This window comes from Myotis brandtii, unplaced genomic scaffold (genome assembly GCF_000412655.1).
Source record: "Myotis brandtii unplaced genomic scaffold, ASM41265v1 scaffold297, whole genome shotgun sequence".
Taxonomy (NCBI): Eukaryota; Metazoa; Chordata; class Mammalia; order Chiroptera; family Vespertilionidae; genus Myotis; species Myotis brandtii.
In genome coordinates this window covers 592,443-599,861 of record NW_005361351.1, presented here as the reverse complement: position 1 = coordinate 599,861, position 7,419 = coordinate 592,443, and the positions used below count along the sequence as shown (strand labels likewise).

Sequence of the window (7,419 nt, the reverse complement as noted above, 5' to 3'; positions counted from 1 at the left end):
GCCGCCCCCGCCGCTCCAGCGGGGCTTGACGGGGACCTCAAGGTGTGCCTCCTACCCTGGCCTGGGGGACCTCAGGCCACGCCCCCCCACTCCAGTGCCAGGCCAGGCGACATGAGGCCATGCCCCCCACCCGGTGGGGCTTGATGGGGGTGGGGCCGGCCGGGTCTGGATCTAGCCCAATGGGGGGGGGAGGCGGCCAGGTCTGGGTCTCACGTGATTTCGAGGCTAATGTGGGAGGGCAGGGACTTGACTCTGCTTCCTGTGGTGCACCCCAGACTCTGACAGGAGGAAGATTTTCATATACATTTTACTAATTTCCTTTCATCTCTGACACTTCTATTATAGAGAAAGGGCAAATAGCAATATTAAAATATTTCCTCTAATTAATTTCCTTTTAATGTGCATGAATTTTGTGCACTGGGCCACTAGTTGCTATATAAAAGTTTATTATATATCCTCGATATATAAAGTCCTTTATTGGGTATATGTATTACAAATACCTTCTTCTACTCTGTGGCTTGCCTTTTACTTTGTTTGTTTGTTAATCCTTACTCAAGGACATTTTTTCCACTGATTTTTAGAGGAAAAAAAGGGTGGGGTAGGGTAGGGAGAAACACTGATGTGAGAGAGACACATCGAATGGTTACCTGCTACATGTGCCTGCCCCAACCATGGCTGGGAATCCAGCCTGCAACTAAGACATGAGGCACGAGCCCTTGACTGGAATCAAACCTGCGACCCTTCAGTAGGCAGGCTGACACTCTAACCACTGAGCCATACCGGCTAGGGCTCACTTTCTTAATGATGTCTTGATAAACATCTGAATGCATTTTACCTACAAAAACCAATCCTAATACTATCGAAAGTAATTCACTCCAAAAAATATCTAAAGCACTAACATATATGATGTAACATTTATATTAAAGTAGAATAACATTTACTATCTCAAAAATTGGTTACGATATAAACGGGAGACAAGTCACATTTCCAGCTGACAAAAGTAGACTTCAGGGTTCAACTTTTGGAAGCAAAATCACAGGAAGCAACTTTGAGTGTTGCAGAACTTCTATACATAACTTTTCACACTCCATTGCAAATAAGCATGACCCACTCACTAAACCATGGTTCCTCTAGCAAGCACTGAAGGCTGAGGCCTAACAAAGGGTCCAATCATATAAAGATTCAGCTAAGTCTGAAGAGCTGATACTAACTACCTTTAAAGGCATCAGCTGGAGCTAATATGACAAAAGCTAATTAAAAATCCACAGGCCCACTAATTTTTCTAAACTCCTCTGAAAAAGAATGCTTTTACATTGCCAAAAGAATAAAATACATAATAGCACAAATGTGACACTTTAAAATTTTGCTTTAAAACATGAAGTTTCACTAATAAAAAGTATTCACCGATAAAAATTTGTTATATCTGGGCATAGTAAACACATTAGTGATCCTAAAATTTTACTATCTTCCAAAATTAACAACTGAAATTTAAAATCTACCATTACCTATCTGGTGAATACATAATAACAAGCAAAGCATATTAAAGCCAGAGAAGCCCAGACGGTGTGGCTCAGGACTGAGCATCAACCAGGACATCGCAGTTTGATTCCAGGTCAGGGCACATGCCTGGGTTGTGGGCTTGATCGCCAGTAGGAGGTGTGCAGGAGGAAGCTGATCAATGATTCTCTCTCATCATTGATGTTTCTATCTCTCTCCCACTCCCTGCCTCTCTGAAATCAATCAATAAATATATATGTATGTGTGTGTGTATATACGTGTGTGTGTGTGTGTGTGTGTGTGTGTGTGTGTGTGTATATATATATATATATGCCATCGCTGCTGCGCTCGCCAGCTGTGAGCCATGAGCCCAGCTTCTGGCTGAGCAGCGCTCCCCCTGTGGGAGCACACTGACCACCAGGGGGCAGCTCCAGTGTTGAGCATCTGCCCCCTGATGGTCAGTACGCAACATAGCGACCGGTCATTCTGCTGTTCGGTCGCTTTGCATATTACCCTTTTATTATATAGTTCAATTTCATTTTGTATTGGTTTCAGAGTAGTTTGGTGGTTAGTCAATCATATACTTTACACCAAGCATGTCAAACTCGCAGCCCGCAGGCTGCATGTGGTCCACAACAAGTATTTTTGCAGCCCAGCCAGTCAAGGGCACATAACAGTATGTAAAAATAGTTTTAAAAATTGTGTAACCTAATTTTTAGAATATACTGTTATACGTAATTATTAATAATGAACTACAATGTTCACTTATGACTGGTTACTATTATTGTGTTGCATTCATTTCCTTTATGCACAGGCACACCATTTCTCTCCAGTAATACTAGCAGTGACTATTTTAGCAGCCAACTGCCAGGTCATTAGTCTTGGACTGACTTGCTTGGTGTGCACAACAGGAAATATTTTGCTTTCAGAGAACAAGAAAAATAGGTTTATTTGCATTACGCTTATTAATTTGTGCAGTTATTCAGTGTCTGGGAAGTCAAAAAATATTAATTTTTATTAAAATGTTCTATTATTTTATGTTAACGATGACTCATTTATTTCAGCCCTTTGTATTCAGCATGTCTCTATCGAAATAAACCTACGTTTCTAGGAAAATTGAAGCTTTTGTTTTTTTACGGCCCACGTAAATTTAAACCTTGTTTATTTGGCCCGTTGTTAGCCTTTGAGTTTGACATGCTTGCTTTACACAGTGTTCTCTTTGATATTTCTAGTACCCAATAGCACCATACATGGTTATCGCAATATTATTGACTCTGTTCCTGCAGCTTTACTTTACATCCCTGTGACTTTTTTGTAACTATTAATTTGTACTCATTGGTTGATTCTTATATGTGCCCTGATTAGGAATCTAAACCGCAACCCTGGTGTAATGGGAAGATACTCTAACCAACTGAGCTACCCAGCCAGGGCCCAGCTTCCTCTCTTGAAGAAGGTTTTCTGTATTACCCTGAATTCCTCATGTATATCTCTCTTCTGGCACTTAGTACTTTCTCATATTAACTCTTATAGTTAACCCCCTACATGAAAAGCTACTTACAGACAGGTGTGTTTACCTTATTACCCATAATGAATCACAACAGTCACAGGTAGTTTTGAATTTGGGGAAGCCATTACTCCAGTGAGAGTCTTTAATAAGGTACAATGAATGAAAGGGAAACAGAGGTACAGGCATACCTTGTTTCATTGTGCTTCACAGATGTTGAAATTTTTACAAACTGAAGGCAAAAAAAACCCTCCACTGTCAATATCTCTGAGGTATGCCTATACTGCAGATTATCATGTATGTGAACCAACATTTACCAAGTGATCCTTCAAAACAAATGTCACACTACTACTCCTATTTGCTAAAATATCTGATTTTACTTCTATTCTTTTGGGCCAGTATGCATAAGGCTGATTAAAAATAGAGACTACTTAGTTCAGCCAACGTTGCTCAGTGGTTAAGCATTAACCTATGAACCAGGAGGTCACAGTTCGATTCCCAATCAGGGCACATGCCTGGGTTGCGGGCTCGATCCCCAGTGTGGGGTGTGCAGGAGGCAGCCAATCAATGATTCTCTCTCATCACCGATGGTTCTCTCTCTCCTTCTCCCTTCCTCTCTGAAATCAATAAAGATATATTTTTTAAAAAATTAGAGACTACCTACAAGATATTTTTACCTTCCAAAAGTAAGACATATGGGACCAAGATCACAAATTCAATGGGTAAAGTCCTTTGTCTACTGAAGTCTACCACAGCAATGTCAAGGATTTTCAAGCAAATCTAAGATGCAATTAAAAAAGTTTTTTTTAATTGATTTCCTCTTGGAAATAATAAAATTTTATCAGAGGAAGGGAGGAAAGTATGTCTGAGATGTAAAAAAATTTTTTAAAATATACAATGCTTTAAAAAATGTTTTAAAGCATTGTATGTTTTAAAATACAATCTGCTTCTACATGCCTAATTCAGAACATTACTTTGTATCAAAGAATAATCTGGATTAATATCACTAAAGTACAGTTTATATTCATAACTCCTTACTAGAATTACTATGTAGAACAAATATTTTGGTGGTACACTGTGGAGCTAGTTACCCTTATTTTATTTACTACTTTTAAGAAGATTCATGAATTTACTGCCAACCCCAGAGTCAATCAGAAGTAGCAAATTAGGTAGTCAGAGGCTGTCTAGACACACTGAAATCAAAGAAAAGTAAAAGTCTCCATCCTAACAGCAAAGTTACCAAAGGGGAATATGAAAAGTAGACTGAAGAATTCACAAAGCCAAGCAGTCTCGGACTACTGAGTAAGAAGGGCCAAGTTCCTCACTAGGTCTCGGTGGCTTCACTATGTTCTAGCATAACACAGTAATTAACCTCATGATGTGAAATCTTAGTGATCAAGTAAATTATGTCCCTCAGTTTGTTAAAGAAGTTATGATATCACTTGGAAGGCTTTTATCTAAAAGTTGTAGTTCTTTAAAGGTATAACCCTCTCAATTCCTTAGAAAATTCAATTACTACACAAAATATTCCAATTATCCTAGACAGAGGATGAAAATTTTGCTCTAATTCATACCAAATACTATTATACCTTCTTTACTAAAGTTACTATCAGTATTTGTGAATTAATATGACCTTATTTTCTAACAACCAACACAAAACAATGACAACACTAGGCAAGCAGAAAAACTCCAACACTTTCTTACACTTTATTTTAAAAGTATCAAGTTAAATGCACTAAAAATACTTCACATGCTGGCATCATGTAATATTTGGTACCCATTACTGAGACTGTTTTTAGGTTCTTAAATCTCAGGCACTAAATATTTGTAAACCAAAACTTAAAGTAAATGGTATGTTCACTCCAAACACTCAAAGTTAATTTTAATTTGGAGGTTTTTAACTTTGGTGGTCTCTTAATTTAACATTAAGTAACCAAAGTCCTTGTATCAGTAAAAATGAGGGTAAAAGACTTACCAAAATCATCCCATCACTGCTGCTCCCATCAATGATGATAATAATGTGATTGCTCTGAATTTATATAATTCTCAAAGAATATCTCATGAAACAATCTAGAAAGGTTTATAGGGATTATTATATTATCATAGCTATAAAATTACAGAAAGCTGGTCTGATTTATAGTTAAGTATGTATCTACCACTCATCACAATCTAAATGAGTATCTAAAGTGTATTTATCTTAACTTGGTCATTGTGCAATAAGACTGCATCTTTGATACAAAGTAATGTTCTGAATTAGGCATGTAGAAACAGGCATGATGACAAATCTGCACTCATTTGTTCCCGTTCAAGTGACCTTTATCAAGAGCAAATCTGAAGAGTAGCCATAACCGTGGAAAAACAGTGGAACTAATTGGCTCTTACAATATGCTGCCAATGGGCAAGATCCATCATCACAAACTACTAAGCTTAGTTCAAACTCCCAAATAGGCACTTTAAAAAGCTTTAAAAAACCTGCAGTAGGCAGGCCTATTCATTTAGGCAACTACGTAACAGTCTTCCAACTCACCACCAAAAATGAATTTCAACCTAGTATCTCACATTCAAAATGACGAAACAGCTTTGTAGGTAAGTAACCTCATCTATTTGGTACCATTTCCTAGCCAGTCACAGGTATATTTCTGGACAGGTCAAACATAATGAAGAATTCAGAAATAAGTATTCAGCACTCACCATAAATCACTATAAACAGAAAAATGACAGGCCAGATATATGCCATTCTGGTTCCTAACAACCTCTTACTAAAAAATTAGTCAAATGAAAGTTCAAAGGTTTTTTTCTTATCTAGAGAAATCTAAAAGTGAATTAGGGGTGTTACCTGAAAAAAACACCCATTAATTTGATCCTGAGAAATAACATATTTCAACAAATTTGAAGTGGTGAGTTACATTAAATTATTTGGAACTTTGAGGTCAGATTCTATAGAACATACTATATATCAGTGTTCATCTTATTAAGATGAAGTAGCCCAAAGTCAGAATTTCAAATTTCAAAATAAAAAAATTTTTTTTAGTCCTCACCCAAGGATATGTTTATTGATTTTGGAGGGAGAAAGGGAGAGAGGGAGAAATATCCATGTGAGAAACATCAATTGGCTACCGAGGGAGGACCGAACCCGAAACTTTTCGTGTATGGCAGGACGCTCCAACCAAGCCACACCGGCCAGGACCAAAAAACTTTTTTGATAATGAAAATGGTCCTCTCTTCCTCTTCAAATGGATTTCTTCTACAAGATGAATAGTCTTCATTTTCTTATGGAAGAGAGAGAAGTACAAGATACAACTCACCTGCCTGCATTATTTGCAGAATACTATTAAAGGTTTCTAAGCAGGCAGACACCCAGAAAAATAAATTTACCATGGCCTTTGGAACAAGTGCCATTCACATTACTCTCGCATTCTCTATTTTGTTATTGCTTTACCTTCTAACTTCCTAAAGCGCGAAGTACAGTGGGGCCTTGACTTACGAGTGTCCCGCCTAACGAGTTTTTTGAGATACCAGCTGTCTCTCGGGCCGATTTTTTGCATTGAGTTGATAGAGTAATTTGAGTTAATGAGCTCCTTAACGAGCTCGGTCTCGGAAGGAATTAAACTCGTAAGTCAAGGCCCCACTGTAGTAGAGAACTTGGCCTCTAGAAATCCACCACCAATCATTGCTCAGGGGAAAGCATAAAGAAGAGACAATGGAGGCATGGAACAGACGGAACAAAAGGAAAAGATGGCAAAGGTCAAGTGAGAAAGCGTTTGATCGACAAGTTTGGAGAAAACTCATTTCCAATTCTACAGACGCTCAGGAAGTGGGACTGGAGGGTGGTTAAAAAATAATGGATAATGCTCCTCATTTAGAGAGGGGGGAGAGGGAATAAGAAAACTAAGGCTCTCCAAAAATTTGGATGAACGGAACTCTAACAATCACAAAACAGTAACTATCCGAGGACCTGTCACAAAGCCTGGTGCCCGGCGTCGGCAGCTGCAGACGGACTAGCAGGGGCTGCAGGCCGAGTAGGAAATGCAACTGAGAGCGGCTTCCACCCTCCCCCGCCCCGCCCGGTGCCTTTTCCGTCTCCACTCGGGAGAGGCCGTCCACCCGTCAGGGAGGTGGGAAGGCAATCCCCCAAGCCCGGCTTTCTGGGGTCTCTTCTGTAGCAGTGAAACTCGTCTCCCACCCACTGCCATTTCGCGGTGACTGCTCCTCAAATCACGAACTTGCGCGACTTTTGCATCTTTCCTTCCACAGCGAGAGCCGACCCGCTCCGATCCACACGCGGCGGAACGTGCCTCTCGCAGCCAGCCCAACGCCCTTCCCCGACTCCCCTCCAAAAACAGACACGGAAAAACGGCGAGAGGATCCACAAGGAAACCCTGCGGCGCAGGCCGGGATTCCCGCGGCCGAAGAAGGGG

The 7,419-nt window shown here is 39.8% G+C and overlaps 1 protein-coding gene across 1 annotated transcript in view; it reads right to left on the bottom strand.

The window, feature by feature from the left end:
- GDI2 (GDP dissociation inhibitor 2) overlaps positions 1-7,419 on the bottom strand; it is a 44,271-nt gene that overhangs the window by 36,450 nt on the left and 402 nt on the right. The gene's annotated exons all lie outside the window — the stretch shown is intronic.